Raw genomic sequence first — 16,105 nt, 5'->3', positions numbered from 1 at the left:
TAAAAGGTGTGGAATTAAGAAAATATTTGAAGAGAATTAGGTGAAGGAAACCTTTTAATATATAACTACAGAAAATAGATAGAAGTCCTAGTTCTATAATACATTGTGTATTTGAGTTCTGTTGCTACCCTATCAGAGCTGGAACCAGTCAATGGAGGAAGATAAATTTATCATCTGTTTGTTTGCTGTTGGGTTTTTTTTTTTTAATTCTCTGGAAAACTAATTGGAAAACTATCTAAATTTTTGTGAAAATCTTATCTTAGAAGGGGGTTTTAAGAATTCAGTAGAATTTTAGTAGTTTCTCTGACTTCAAGTAAGTATTTTTTTTAAAGAACTGAAACAATTTTAAAAAGCTTTAAATAGTTTAAAATGAAACTATTTCACCAGTCTTTGTCCTCAAATCTGTCTCTTCTTCCAGAAGATCACTTCTCAACTTTTTCCCACAATAGAAAGAAACAAAGGAAGAAAATTATTATAAAAATAAAATTAAAGCTTTCTAAAACTATCAATATGTGCAAGGTTCCATATTTCTGTGTAATATCCTTCTAAACTACATTAAACTTACTGCAGAGGAGCATTGTGCCCAACTCTGCTCTTGTTTATATAGGTTTTTCTTTTGGAATTATTTTAAATTAATTTTCTTGGAAGAATCTCTAGTGTGGAGAAGTTGAATCAATCATCACTGAAGCTATTAATCATTTCATCATTAGCTTTCAACTAACAATTTTAAAACAATTAGGCATTTTCACTTTCTCTCAGAACTTAGAAGAAAATGTTTTAATTCAACTCCAACAGTCTCATGCAATTTCAAATGTAATTTTTACAAAATTTGTAAAATATAATTTTGCTTGCTCAGTCATGCAACCCCTCCCCCCCAATAATGCTAAAACATACTTCATACCTTTTGAAACTCATGAGATTTAATGGACACATAAGAAAAACCATGAATATCTTTAACTGATGCACTTCTCAATCAGATTTCCATTTACTGGTTGCTCCAGCAGTTTGATCTTTACAGTTGAGATTTTATTTCTTTAGTAAATTATTTCCTCTTTTTGTCTGTCTTTCGAAATTAATTTATAGCTGCTTTTGGAAGTCAGCAGAATTAAATTTAAAGTAAAAACTGTAATATGGATCAAAAGCTTGTCTATGTTTTGGCTTTTTTTTTAATCAAGAAATTTTATTAAACTTCTGTCTATCTTGTGAAGAGCAAATTTGAGCAGCAAAAACTTTTACTTAAGATAGCTGCAATTTACAATTTTTATTCTGTATTTAACCTTGGTCAAACTCGAAATGAATTTTGATCCTGTAATATTTAAAAAAACTTGCTTAAAGAAAGACATTTATACATGGCCATTTCTGTTTTCTCCATTTCTGTTTTCTCCATTTCTGTTTCAGTTGGGAGCCATTATCTATTCACATCATTACTCCTGTCTTTCAGTCCTTTTTTTGCTATGTTTGTACAAAAAGAAAGATGATTTTTGGAACTGAAGATGCTTCATGATGAATTAGGATAAGTTACACTGGAATTTTATGAGGAGAACAATCTTTAATTCCATTACAATGGAAGACACTGGAACATATTGTGTTCTTGTTTTGCTCTTGCTCTGCGGAGGTGACACCAATAGAGCTTTTCTTATATATACCCACAGTGAGAAAACTTTCTTACTTTCTGTCTCATTTCTCCAAATCTTTGATTCTCTTGCAGTCATCGTATAGAGCTACCATCACAGGCTGCAGACCCTCTTTCAAAGTGGCTATGAGACACAATTGCTACTATTTTGGTTTTTGTCCTTGAAGTAGGTTAACTTGATAAGGTGTCTCTCTACTTCATTAGAACTCTTACTCCCAGCTTATGATGTCATAAAAGAAATTCGAAACTCTGGCTAAGTTTTGAAATAATAGGAACTATTTAACAAGCTGGTAAGAATGGAAGTAGGAAAGAAGCTAAGGGTAGAAAAGCTGCATTTTCAATGAACCTCAGAAAGCCTCCAGCTCGGCTAATTTAGCAGTTTTGCTTCTTTGCCAATTCTTTATCAAAAACAGGAAGAAAGTTCTGATGCTCTAGAGCACAGTATGATTGTCCTGGTTTTGGCTGGGACAGAGTTAGTTCTTCTTTTTAGCAGCTAGAAGAGCTCCGTGTTTTGGATTTAGTCTGGGACTTGTTATGAGAAGAATGTTGATAGAGCACTGATGTTTACAGTTGGTGCTGAGACATCAAGGACCATTCAGCTTGCTGTGTTCTTGCCAGTGTGCAGGAGCACAACAGGCTGGGGGGGAGCATGGTCAGGACAGAGGGTCCACAACTCCCCTTAGGATTTGAACCTAGGATTGAGGGCTGAATTGGCCAATGAAGTATTCCATATCATGCAATGTCAGGCCCAGAATATACATGAGGGTTGAGTGCTCTTGCGGGACTCTCACTCTCGGAGTGCTCTCTCTCTCTTGTTCTTTTCTCGGGCCTCTTGCTCAGGATTGTGGTGTCGGGACTTATCTGTTTCGGGATTATTAGTGGGGACAGAACAGGTATTGGTCATAGGATGGTGAGCAACTATATTGTGCATCACTTGTTTGCATATAATATTATCATTATACATGTATATACTTTTTTTTTTTTTCTTATCTCAAATCATGAGTCTCCTTCTGTTTTCCCCTTTAATTCTCTTCCCCATTCCCTGGAGGTGGGGGAGGTTGAGTGAGCAACTGTTTGGCATTTAGTTGCCAGTTGGGCTAAGCCATGGCAATGATGAAGAAAGTACTTTAAACAGACACCTTTGCAAGAGACTCTTATTCAAAACAAAACAAAATATTTCCCTCTATAAGTGTAACTTATAGATGTAACTTATCCCTTAAGGGAAAAAGAAGACAACAATTTTTATAAAGGTTTTTAAAAGTACTTGAAGCAAACAAACTCTTTCAAATGATCAATTCTTAATGGATTCTAATATCATCTTTCCTTGTATTATAGATTTATATACCTTGCTTTATCTATTATTTCTCAATTAAGTTGCCTAAAGCTGTTCATAATGTAATTGCCTAGTTTTGAACAAAGGAGTTGATTAGTAAATTGTCAATAAACTGCTTATTTCATAGCCTCCAGCGGAACACTCACACACCGCAGTGACCACACTTTAAGTTATTAAATTATAACATGAATTTGCAAAATAGTCAGCTATACCTTTGAACTTTAGAACTCAATCCTCTTTAGGAAGTCCTGCAACTCTTGATCCACTTAGGAATTTGAATTGAGTGTGTGTAGTTTGATACTGAACTAAAAAAAGCAACTAACATTTCAGGAATTATGTATTTTAATGAGTAATAGTAATCATATTTCCCAATCATCAAAACTTCTTCACTCTAATGAGAGTTTTTAATATTCTTTTCATAGTCCATGAGGAGAAAGACTGAAAAATAAGCACAGGAAACAAAAGGAAATATTGATCTTTATAACTTCTGCTGCAAGAGTTAAGTAATATTTTAGGCAACAGAGAGATCACATAGAAGCACATCTCATGTCTTATTTTTAAGCATGTTTATATAGTACAAATCCTAATTGTTATTAAAAAATAAGCTAACAAACTATACTGATTTCAAAGTGGAAGGTTAAAGATTCAGTCTGCCTTCCATTGGTAGTTCTGTAAATGTGATATCCAAAAAAATGAATAAAATAACCCCAAGTGGACATAAACTGACGAGGAAGAAAACATTAACACCTTACTCCTCCCAGTTCCCCTGCTGTGGGGAACATAGTCTTCCTCCCATGTAAAGACACTGCAACCCTTCCTTGTTCTTCTTAAGGAAAACTGAAACCCTCAGTCTTAAGACACAGCTGGACATTAAAAGGATGAGCAGAATGCCAGAGAAAAGGCAGAAGATGTTAGTAAGTTCTCTTGTCTAACAATTTTGATTGCTTCTTAATGAGGCTTTTCTGTATTTATTGATTACTTGGATACCTAACAATAATTCTTAGCTCTCTCCATATAATGAATCCACTTTTTCTCACAGGAAGACATAGAGAGTAGTGTACTACTATGTTAATTATCTATTTTGACATTTAAATTTACTTTTATCCCTAAAATTTTGGGAGAGAAGTTATGCATGCAGCAGTGACAAAGTGGTAGGTGACTTGTGGACATGCAAAAGATTTAAATCTTTATAATTTCTATACTCTGCGAGGACCCCATAGCATTTCATTCCTTGCTGCATTCTGTTTTCTCTTCTATATGACTTTCTCATCTAATTATATATACTGAGTTAACTTCCACATGTCTTGGCAGGTATCCAGTATTTTTCTACATGATTTAGATGAATAGTTAGAGAGCTTATATTAAAGTTATAGAATGCATTAAAAAACACTCAGAATTAAAAAAAAAAATAAATTCAAAGTATTCCCAAAATATTGCAAAAAAAATCTGCTGTACAGGAGATGATTTAAAAAAAATAAAAGTGGAAAGATCTTAATAGGTGCACAACATAGGAAGCAACTACATAGGCACTGGTCTGGAGAAAATAATTGAGCAACAGGAATATAATAGTTCTAATAGACTCAATAAGGTAGATGCTTCATTACTTATATTAAAAAAAAAGAAAAGAAAAAAGAAGATACGTGAAAGAGAATATTCTCTTAAAAAGGATTAAGAATAATCCTTCATCTCCACTCAGTCTCATTTCAAATGCTATGCCCAAGTTTGAACATCACGATACCAACATGTAATAACCAGAAATCAAGCTAGCAACAAAACATTTAGGAAAAAAAGTGTTATTTTTGAGGAAAGAACAACGACATCTGTTTACCTAGTCTACAGAAAGAAAAAAAAAGATGAAGATGGTGGTAAGACTAGTTTTCAGAAACAGAACACTGTTGAAACTAAGAAATTATTATCAATGCGCACCACAGACAGTATAAGCAATTGATCTATTCGCAACAACGATAATTTAGGTTAAGCATTAAGAAAAACTTCCTATATATTTGCAGGGGTAGTTGCAGCTGAAATGAGATGTGACTGAAGGTTTAGAAGAGTCTGAGCAAACTGCTTTCAGAAATGGTTTGCCTGCAGCTGATGTGACCAGAGGATTTCTCCAAATCTTTTCAAGCTCTGTCCCATAGAACTCTATCCCATCTTTTTCATGTTATTATTTCTCTCATTGTGTCTTCCCACCTCTGGTGTCACTGTTACCAGTGGCCTCTCAATTCTCCTATATATGGAATATGTATTATTCATTCCAGTCAACCCCATCCTTTTCCATTTATCTGATTTTATCTCAAAAGTAGCTATAGATTTACTGTTGTGGGTTGAAAGCAACTTAATTCTCTTGCTCGCCAGCCACCATAGCATGCTTTTCCACATCAAATGATACAGTCCTAGCCACATGGGTCCTTCCCATTTGAATAAGGTCTGTGCCAGTCTCTGAGTCTCCCTTCACAAGATTTTGGAGTTACATTTATCCCGTCAAAATTGTGTGATATATTCCCAGAGAGTGAATTTAGCTCTTTCCTACTCCACTCTGAATTCATGCCTTGTACTCCTAAATGATTATCCCCTTTGTGTTTATCTCATGGCCATGCTGCCTTCTAAAATATCCACATTCCATTATCGGCCAGACTTTTAACTTTTATAAAGAAGGTAGCCCTCTACTTCATCTATTAAAAAAAAATACAACAAACAAACCCAAAAATCATTATAGCTTTTATTATTAGATTATACTGCCTTTTCCTTCTTTGTTTATTTAATTAAAAAAAAAACCCCACACACACACAAAAAAAAAAACAAATAAAAAAAGATCACAACCCACAACTCTCACAATTTTAAAAAAAACAACCTGTTCTGACATTTAGCATGCATGCTAGGGGAAGGGGAGAAGAGAGTGATGGTGGGGAGGAGAACAATGGCCATTCTGATGGGAGGCAGCAGACAAGTTCCAGAATGTTTTGTTCTCTTGAAGAAGTACAGAGTAGGAGGAAAACATTGATTTATCGTAGAAGAAAATCCATTTGCATCACTATAACACTGTAATTTAGACATGAGCATATACTAAAGCGATTTGTTAATACTCTATTTTCTTTTTCTTATTTGTTTCAGTCTATCTTTGCCAGACCATGATTTTTCTGGAAACGAAGACCAGAAACTCCTGTCTGGATCTTGCCAAAAGCCAAAACTGAGAGAACATTGAACATCTAGACTTGGCAACTAAATATTCTTTCTCCCTGTACTGAAGAGTTTTACTGGACGGAGTGAATTGTAACGAATAATGCTGAACGGTTGCAAAAAAGACTTTTTTTTTCTTCAGGACAGGCAGAATTTAAATCTCCTAGTCTTTGCTATCCAATGCTTTCACCTGCCAGCAAACTCTAAGTCTTATTAGAGAAATAGAATAAGCACAGAAGCGTGCCAAATATCTAAAACCTCACCATAATCTCATCAGGAGTTTATATCTTCAGCTCAGGCAGAAACCTTACAGCTTCAGAGAGCAGAGGCAGTTCACCTAAAGCATAAAGAATTGGGGCATTGAGAGACCGTGCCTGCTAGAAAACTGTGTAATTTAATAAAGTGTTCATTGATGTCTACACAGTGGTCCTCAAACTTGTGTTAGTGTCTGTGCCTGCAGCATGGATAGTCCCATTCCTGCTAATTAGATGATAGCAGAAGGATTACATTCTTAGCAGGCAGGAAGAAATGGAAACAACCGTTTCTCATGGAAGCTCACAGCTGAAATGTAAGAGAGGATCACATTTTAAGAAAGTTTGTTAAAGCATATGATTGCATCTCTCGCATTTATTGGAATAAAAGTGTGAATATTGAAAAACGTACTTTATTATTCACAAATCCCAATAATGTTATATTTGGTATTAAAAAAGTAGAACTTGAAATACAAGAAGGAATATTTGCAATACATTTTAAACTTTTTACTATAAATATTTCTTAAAGTGCTTGGAGTTTCACCTTGTGTTCAATTACTTTTTAATTATTTTAGTATATTAAAAAGTCCTTCTATGGCTTTTTGTATCATTCTTAGTCTACACAGTAAAATAAAAATCACTTTATGAGGTGACTACAGTTTGATGGACCAGGATGACCTGAAATTATGGAAAAAAAAAATCCCACAAAAAACCTATGGAATAGTAATATCATTTTTTATACTGGTTTACTATGGTTGGATAAAATGATCATAATTTCTGCACCATTAGTGAGTTAGAATTATAGAACCTCCCTTACAAATTGTCTGTAAGTTGTTTTAAATGTTAACTCATGACGAGAAACCTCTTAAAAATATACCATATATGTGTTTACTGTATAGTAATCTGTAGCCTTTTGTGCCTAACATAATACTATCTACAGTGGACTGCTACAAGATGAAGTAGTGTACATCAGGCATTCGGTTTAGGCAGTACATTTCATATTGCCAATGCAATGTGAACCTGTCAGTTGAGTGACACATTCGTGATGATAAGAGCTAAAGATTGCATCCTATTTTTTGCCAAATGGTTCTTTCTTTAAAGCAGTACACAGCAAGCTGCAACTGACATCTTTTCAAAATTAGTTTTAGACCAGGATTAACTGTGAAGACCTGCAACTCGCATAATGAAAATTCACCTTTTTTTTTGCATATCTCAGTAATGAAAAGGATATGTCTTGACTAGTTTTGAAGAGATATCTGCTCTTAAGTAGTACATCACCATCACAATAAGGCGTCACATACGGACATGATAAACTGCTGATGGACATGGGTCAATTAGAAATTTTGCAGGTAAGGAAATTTTCTCTTAAGAATGTTTCTCTGTACCATAAAACTCCACCAGCACTGTAATTATACTGACAGAGAGCTCTTCACACTCAGTAAACATCCTTTGTATATACACTGGCACTGCTGCATAAGAATATAAAGGTAGACATTGATCAGATAAATGAAATTATGCATATCCTGACCCGGCGCTTCACACATGTATCAAGACAGTTCTGAATGTCTCCTGCAATATCTGTATAGTTCTATACTTTATACAATCTCTATTACTGTCTCGTTCTTCAAAGCAAGAGAGATTAAGTCAACACAATAGATTCTATAGGACTAGCAAGCTTAGCCAGAAAAGTCAGATAAACTTGTGGATTTCAGAAATATTCTCTGAGCAAATCTGACGATATTTAAAACGCGTTTATATAGTACATTTTCTGACATTTTTTTCATGGTTGCTGGTTATACAGAGATGTATATGTTGGTTTGCTGGTTTTCTCTATGCTGTAGTTTAACTGTTATGTTTTTGGATGTTGACCATAGCATCTGAGAAAATGATAATAACATAGGACTATTACAGAGACAGTCTGAAGACAGTTACTGAATTTCTGGTGAAAGCCAGTAATGAAGTGCCTACTTTTCCCATCTAGAAGTCATCTATGTAGAACACTGCTTGACAAAACAAATACTTAAAAACTATTATTTCGGGAAAAAACAAAAAAAATCAATGTGCTGAAGAACACTTGTAATACTCACCTCAATAATGTGAAGAGGAACTCTTCCCAACAAGAACACTCCTCCAGAGAAATAGATCACTGAATTCTACATGTGTTTTTCCCCATAAGGTAACATTTCACAGATTGTGCTGTATACTTTTCTGATAAACACGAGTGAAAATCAGCAACCGCTTTACACTGGAATGAATTTGCACAGGTAATTGGTGCAAGGCCACACCCAGCTGCCACAGGAGACACTTTTTTTTCAAAAGAGTCATTCTATCTCTGATTTTTCACTCCTAATTTTCAAGGGAAACTAACAAAATATCTTTCAAAGCTAAGCCTGGAGCAGAACTTCAAACTAGCTGGAAGACAAAAACAATGGACTCAAATGAGTTTCTGGTTTTATTGAACTTTATAATCTCTCTCCCTTCCATTCTAACCTCCGTATGTCTGGAGGTTATAAACTACCTAACTCTTTCATCTGAGAGCTAATTTTTTTTTTTTTTTTTTTGCTTCAGTACCCTTTTCACACCAGTCTATTTCATTGGTGGCAACTATATATATTTATATATATGTAGATATATTTTTTCTTTACAGAGTTCACGTAATTGATAGCTATCTAAATAAAAGTATAGAAATTGTTCTCAACTTTTGTTTAGTCTTTAAGTTCACTTTTTTTTTTTCAAATCTGAAAAAGGACTTTTATGCCTGAATGGATGTATTGTTGTGGCTTTTGTTTTGTTTTGTTTTTTCAAATACAGCCAGACAGACTAGTAAAATATTTTCACTTCATTAAAAGAGCTATACTTCATCTATAAGTCCTTGGATCATTACAGTGAAAACAACACTAGCAGTCTTTACAGCATTCATACTGCTTCATCCGAGATGCAGAGCAGGAATATGTTATTTTCTATTACTCTACAGAACACAATAATAAAATATTATTCTATTATTCTAGTCTGTTATTCTACATTGCATGAGTAAGAAACTCAGGCAAAGATAAAGTGATCACTTGAGATTGCAGAGCAAGTATGTGACAGGCAAGGAGACAAATTGTGTCTTTTGAAGTCTCAAGGTCCAAAGCTGAGTGGTCTTTCATTTATCCTCTTCTGAGAGGCTTCTATTCTATATCCTGTACTCATGTACCCTATTTCAAGCCTATTTGATGAGGTCAAGTTTACGAATAATAATAGATTATTATTAGTCAAGTGAAATCATTCAGCTGCTCAGCGAAGGGGAGTGTGTGATAGACAAAAAAAATATAGTATGCTCCTACCTGTAGGATAAAACTGTGCTCTGAAGCTATAAATACATCTGAATTATTATAGTTGTGTAACTCAAGTAATAGAGCATTGACATAATTGAATGTGGACTGATGAGTGACTAGAAAATAGATTAACGAGCAAAATCTGCTTAGTCCGCTGGAAGACTAACAATATTTTACAGAAGTTATTCATACTATTATGTTAGAGAGGATGCGCAGACCAAGAAGTGTCTATTTGTCACTTTCAAATATGAATACATTGAATTCAAAGTTTTATGTTGGTTGTCATTAAAGTTTGTGAGACTTCATATGAAAAGATGAAGTTGGTAACCTATTAAAACGTAAATGCCAAGGACTGATAAATAATAAGAGAATACAATGTACAAGGAACTGTTAAAGAGATACACAGGAGAGACGTTGTTCTCCAGAAAGAAGTTGCTAAAAACTGAAATCACTGAAATAGTAAAAAGTACAGGTCACCAAAAACTTTGGTTTGAATTTACTGGCTTAGTCAAGAAAAAAAAAAAAGAAAGCAAAAAAAAGAAAATAACAGTTTTACCTACAGTTGTATTACATTTTCTTTCCTCCGTTTGTCCTGTATCATGGCACTAAGCTCACCAGGTACAATATGTAGGTTAAATTTTGTAAAATACACATTTTAAAAATCACTAATGTAAGAAAGAAGGATTTATTTAAAAGGTAAAGGACTTTTTTTTTTCCTTAGCATATTTTCTCTCCAAACTGTGACTTCATTAACTCCAAAATCATTCAGAATTTCAGTACAGATGGCAGCTAATCAGGCAGAGATGTTAACCAGAGCCATTCCTCTCCAGAAGACTGTTCTGATCACCAGGTCTTAGGATCTTTCACAGCCTCTCTTACTAAAATTATTCAACACTGTAGGCATTTTCATAGCTGATGAAACATAGAAAAAAAAAATGTAAGAGAGAATGACAGCTTCCCGATAGTCATGCCATTCATGAAAGTCCTCAGAGGAAGAAAGATCAATTATAAGACAGAATATTATGTTATAGTTGTTGCTAATCTGCGTCCTGGCAATCCCTTCTCTTGCCTTCTGCTTGCAACACCAATTAGTATCTCTAGGAAAAACACAAAAAACCTGGATAAAATAATGTTTTCATCAGTAATTTCTAAGGTGCTAACATATTTTGAAAACAGATTTTGAGACTTGCAAGACCTAATTTGTTCATGCACAACAATAAACTAAAACGCCTCAATTCATTTCCCCATTGTACTGATTTCAAGTAGGATAGAGCTAATCTTCTTCACAGTAGCTTACATGGTGCTGTATTTTGAATTTATGACCAAAACAGTGTTAATAACACAGGGATGTTTTAGCCTTTGCTGAGCTGTGCTTTTCTGGCCTTTTTCAGGCCTTTTCTGTTTCTCACACCACCCCACCAGTGAGTAGGCTGAGTGCACAAGAAGTTGGAAGGTGACACAGCTGGGACAGCTGACCCCAACTGACCAAAGGGATATCCCATATCATATGATGTTAAATTGAGCAATAAAAGCTGGAGAAAGAAGGAGGAAGGAAGGGACATTCAGAGTTATGGCGTTTGTCTTCCCAAGTAACCGTTACGAGGGATGGAGCCCTGCCTTCCTAGAGATGGCTGAACATCTGCCTGCTGATAAGAAGCAGTGAATGAATTCCTTGTTTTACTTTGCTTGTGAGCACAGCTTTTGCATTCTCCATTAAGCTGTCTTTATGAGTTTCCTCACCTTTATTCTTCTCTTTCTCTTCTCCATCCCAATGCAGAGGGAGTGAGGGAAGAGCTGTATGCTTCGCTGCCTACCAGCATTAACCCGCAACATTATTTTTTCTTTTTTTTCTTTTTTTTTTCTTACAGGAAGCTGTCTTTAATAAAGATAATCTTTCGGAATAACAAGAACCAGATGCCTTGTACATTTTTACCAACAGAATCCTTCAAATCACTTGCTGAGAGAGAAGCATTATAGAAGATCACAGACTATTTGCAATAGACTCTTCTGACTATTTTTGGGTTGCAAAGTCATCAGGAAAACCTGAATCTCGTATCTTCTACTAACACTATAATCTAAAAGTTGTCTAGGAAATAAATCTTAAAAGCTACAGATACAAGAGTACACATACAGATACAATATGCTCAGATACCTTCTGCAAAAAATAATTCTGGAAAGTGTCAATATAGAAAATCTTGACCATCTGTGATCAAAATCACTCCAGGGGAAACAAATTTGTTTCCATCAAAAGCATACCATGACTATACTAGTAGCTGAAGAATTGCTATTTTATCCAATCTGCCTTGATATTTTTACAGAACAGCATCCAGCTTCTCACTTCTGGAAGGTTTATGTCAGGCTGAATCTCTGTCACACTGTTACAATCATGATTTATTGTACCTGCCAAGAAAAATGCGTCGACCGAATGCTAGTGTCAGCATGAGAAGAAGCAATGCTGAATATTTAAAGCTTCCTATTGTCGTTTACAGTAAAGTAAGCAATTACAACAAGCTGAGGACTTTAGACAAACATAGGAGGAAGGTTACTTGAGATCCTACATCCATTCAATAATGTCCAAAAGAACAATGGTTCCAAATCGAAAGTAAAAGTGATTCTTAATAGGCTATAAAGGTAACAAATTAAATGGTAATACAACCATTGACAGGATTTTTTCTTATGAATCCTTCTGTTCACTTTTACAATTTCCATCCAGTGTCATTCATGAGTTATTTGCTCTAGCCTGTATTTTGAACATGGATTTTCGTTGATAAGTTGACAGCTATCTTTTCTTTTCCTAATATTTTCCTTTTATCCCTGATGTTTCTTTTAGTCTTCTTCCAAATACTTGTTTGAGAAAGGCAGGGTAGCATAATCTAATGTCAATGAAAGTGTTACATTTCTGTAACTACAAGAATTTCAAGAATCTGTTCTCAGTTTCAGCAGCAAAAAGCCAGCTACTTCAGTGACTGAAATGTACTTCCTGAAGATACTCACTGGTGTCACTCAGAGCACAATGTGATACATATTTAAAGTGTGTATTACCATATTTAAAGAAACTGTGTTTTTTTTTCCTAAGTGATAAGAAGCACAGAACTACAATGCTATAATGTATATATATACACACATTAGCAAAACTTACAGAAAACGTCAAGCAATGATTTCCTCCCTCTCCTTTAAACACTATTTTAAAGTAAAAAGATATATCGTCTCTAGTAACTGTTATATGACTGAAGATGGAAGATTTCATAGATTTCATAGATTTCTAGGTTGGAAAAGACCTTAGAGATCATCCAGTCCAACCGTCCCTAATCCCCATTAAACCATATCCCTAAGTAGTTCATCCACCCTACTCTTAAACACATCCAGGGATGGGGACTCAACCACCTCCCTGGGCAACCTATTCCAGTGGCTGACAACCCTTTCAGAGAAGAAATACTTTCTAACATCCAACCTGAATCTCCCCTGACTAAGCTTATACCCATTTCCTCTTGTTCTATCACCCATCACTAATGTAAAGAGCCCTTCCTCTACCTCCCCACCATCCCTTCTCAAGTATTTGTAGGCTGTAGTCAGGTCTCCCCTCAACCTCCTCTTCTCCAGGCTAAACAGCCCTAACTCCCTTAGCCGCTCCTCATAAGTTTTATTTTCCAGCCCCTTGACCAGTTTAGTCCCCCTTCTTTGGACTCGCTCCAGGAGCTCAATATCTCTCTTAAAGCGAGGGGCCCAAAACTGGACACAATATTTCAGGTGTGGCCTCACCAGTGCCGAGTACAGGGGTAGGATCACTTCCCTGTTCCTGCTGGTCACACTATTCTTGATACACGCCAGTATCCATTGGCCTTTTTGGCCATCTGGGCACACTGCTGGCTCATATCCGGTAGTCGGTAGTCAACCAACACCCCCAGGTCCTTCTCCACCAGGCAGCTCTCCAGCCACTCTTCCCTGAGCCGATAGTGATGCTTGGGGTTTTTATACCCAAGTGAAGGACTCTGCATTTGGCCTTATTAAAGCTCATGCCATTGGCCTCAGCCCAACGATCCAGTCTGTTCAAATCCCTCTGAAGGGCCTCCCTATCCTCAAGCAGATTGACACAGCCTCCCAGCTTGGTGTCGTCCACAAATTTACTGAGGGTACATTCAATCCCTTCATCCAGGTCATTGATAAAGATGTTAAACAGAACTGGACCCAGCACTGAGCCCTGGGGAACCCCACTGGTGACCGGCCTCCAGCCGGATTTAGCCCCATTTACCACTACCCTTTGGGCCTGGCCAGTTTTTAACCCAAAGAACTCAAGTACAAGTTTTTCCTATGTCTATGAACAAACCTTCCAATTTGCTATGTCTTCGTCACATTACTCAGTGCAACTCTTTAAGAAACATAGTTTTATGATAGTGAAGAAAAAACCCCAATACCCACAATGAACACATCAGCTCTAGAAGGCCAACTGGTGTTTAAAAAATGGCTATGCACTGAATATGATATAAAGCCACTTTCACACTGTTGAAAGCTTTGCACTTTTCTGGCAGCTTCTGAGGTAAGACATCAAACACCACCTAACAGACAATCAGGTCAGCAAGAAGTCATGTCACAGAGCAACTGGATCCCAGCAGCAGCACTGCTGCTGTCATTCCAATTCGCAGTCCTAACAGATGCTGCATGTGTGTCCCTTCTTCTGGTTTGCAGTTGGACAGCAGCCTCTTCAAAGCCTCTGTATCTCAGTGGTTTTCAAATCTTGTTTCACAACCTTTTCCAATTAATTTGGAAATCTTCTCCCCCAAAAGCTCTTTTTATGCAAACTGCTGAGGTTTTTGTCTTTTCTTAGCATCATTGTTTATAAAAGTAAATTTAAGACAGATAGCTAATACAACTAATATTGACAACAAGATGTTTTCACCTCAACATCAAACAGGAAAAAGTCAGGATAAAGATTAATTGAAGATTAGATGAGAATGGTCAGCTTTTGCAATCCTATTAGCTGTGTAACAAGCTAGGTTTGCAACCGAGAGCCATGAGACATTGGAGAGATCCATAAACAATTGCTAGGTGGGAAGCGATATGAACTCCTGCTGAAGGAGGTGGAATCCCACTGGACAAAGTGTGCAGCCATGACAAAGGCAACTCGGTTATGTTAAGTTATGCGACTCTTCTTTCACTGAAAAGACATTCAGAAAACCCCGCAACCCAATATCCACATGTTCATGTGTTGATAAAATAAAATTGCCTTAGCGTGGGAAACAAGTATGCTCAAGGACCATATATTGTCCGCTGCAAATTACATGTTTTTAATGTATTGAGCCTAATGAATTTACTACTAGTATAGAACATGAATTCACTAGCATAATTTCAGAATAATTAGTCATTTTTCTATTTAAAAATCTATTTTCCACCCTAATTCCACTCTAAATTCTTTCTGTAATTGAGTAATTATCATGCCTTGTAGACAGAGAAAAATCAGTTAAGTGTCAACCTTCTTAATGTTAGTAAGGCAAACAGATGACTGAATATGATTTAACAGCATCATCTGGATCAAAAAATAAACTGATCTATAAGGATCACTATAAGAAAAATAAAGTACATCTCTACTCAGGCAATAATGGGAAAGGCTCAACTAATACAATAAATCTATTTGAACATCACACCTTAAAAGAGTTGTGGAGAAGTCAAGGCAGAGAGGAATTGTCATGACTATCTTGGCAAAAGTGAACAAACTGACACCACTATGTTGTAACAGAAAAGTGTGTGAGAGAGGAGAACAAGTTAAAACTTTCAAATATGTAAGACTTCTGTAAAAGAGATGGGAGATAATCTGTTAACCATATCTACTGGACATGACAAGAAGTAGTGGTTGAGATGATCTGTAGCTGGGGGAAAAGGCGCAAAACCCACCTCAACAAATAAATTTTTTTGGTAACTTTAACGATAATTACACCTACAGACAGAACTAGCCCACATTTACATAGTACAATTCATCTCTTAACACTATCTTTGAGATTAACTTTCCCTTCCACCTCTATCCAGCTGTAATCTTGTAAGTGCTATACTCAGGAGACCAACCCTGATCTTTATTTTATTTACACTGGAAAAAGTAATAAAAGGCTATTATATAATATATACTTTCAGATATCTTTCACTTCCACATGGTAACTGAGCGAAGGAGGAGAACCAAATTTTTTGAGCCAATCTTAATCATACTGACCTTATTTTATCAAATAAAAATTCATAAAAAGGTCTGTTAACCTAGATTCAACATAAAAGAAAAGTAATATTTGCAGGCTGGCTTCCACAGCCCTCTAGGGATTAAACATAATTTGAAAAACTAAATGCCTACTTATATTTTGTTTAGTAGTAGCTCACCCTATGTTTGTTTTTTTAGAGTTGTCACTTTAGACTA

This window comes from Tauraco erythrolophus, chromosome 3 (genome assembly GCF_009769465.1).
Source record: "Tauraco erythrolophus isolate bTauEry1 chromosome 3, bTauEry1.pri, whole genome shotgun sequence".
Taxonomy (NCBI): domain Eukaryota; kingdom Metazoa; phylum Chordata; class Aves; order Musophagiformes; family Musophagidae; genus Tauraco; species Tauraco erythrolophus.
The sequence above is the reverse complement of the archived record's forward strand: the minus strand, read 5'-3'. Positions refer to the sequence as shown.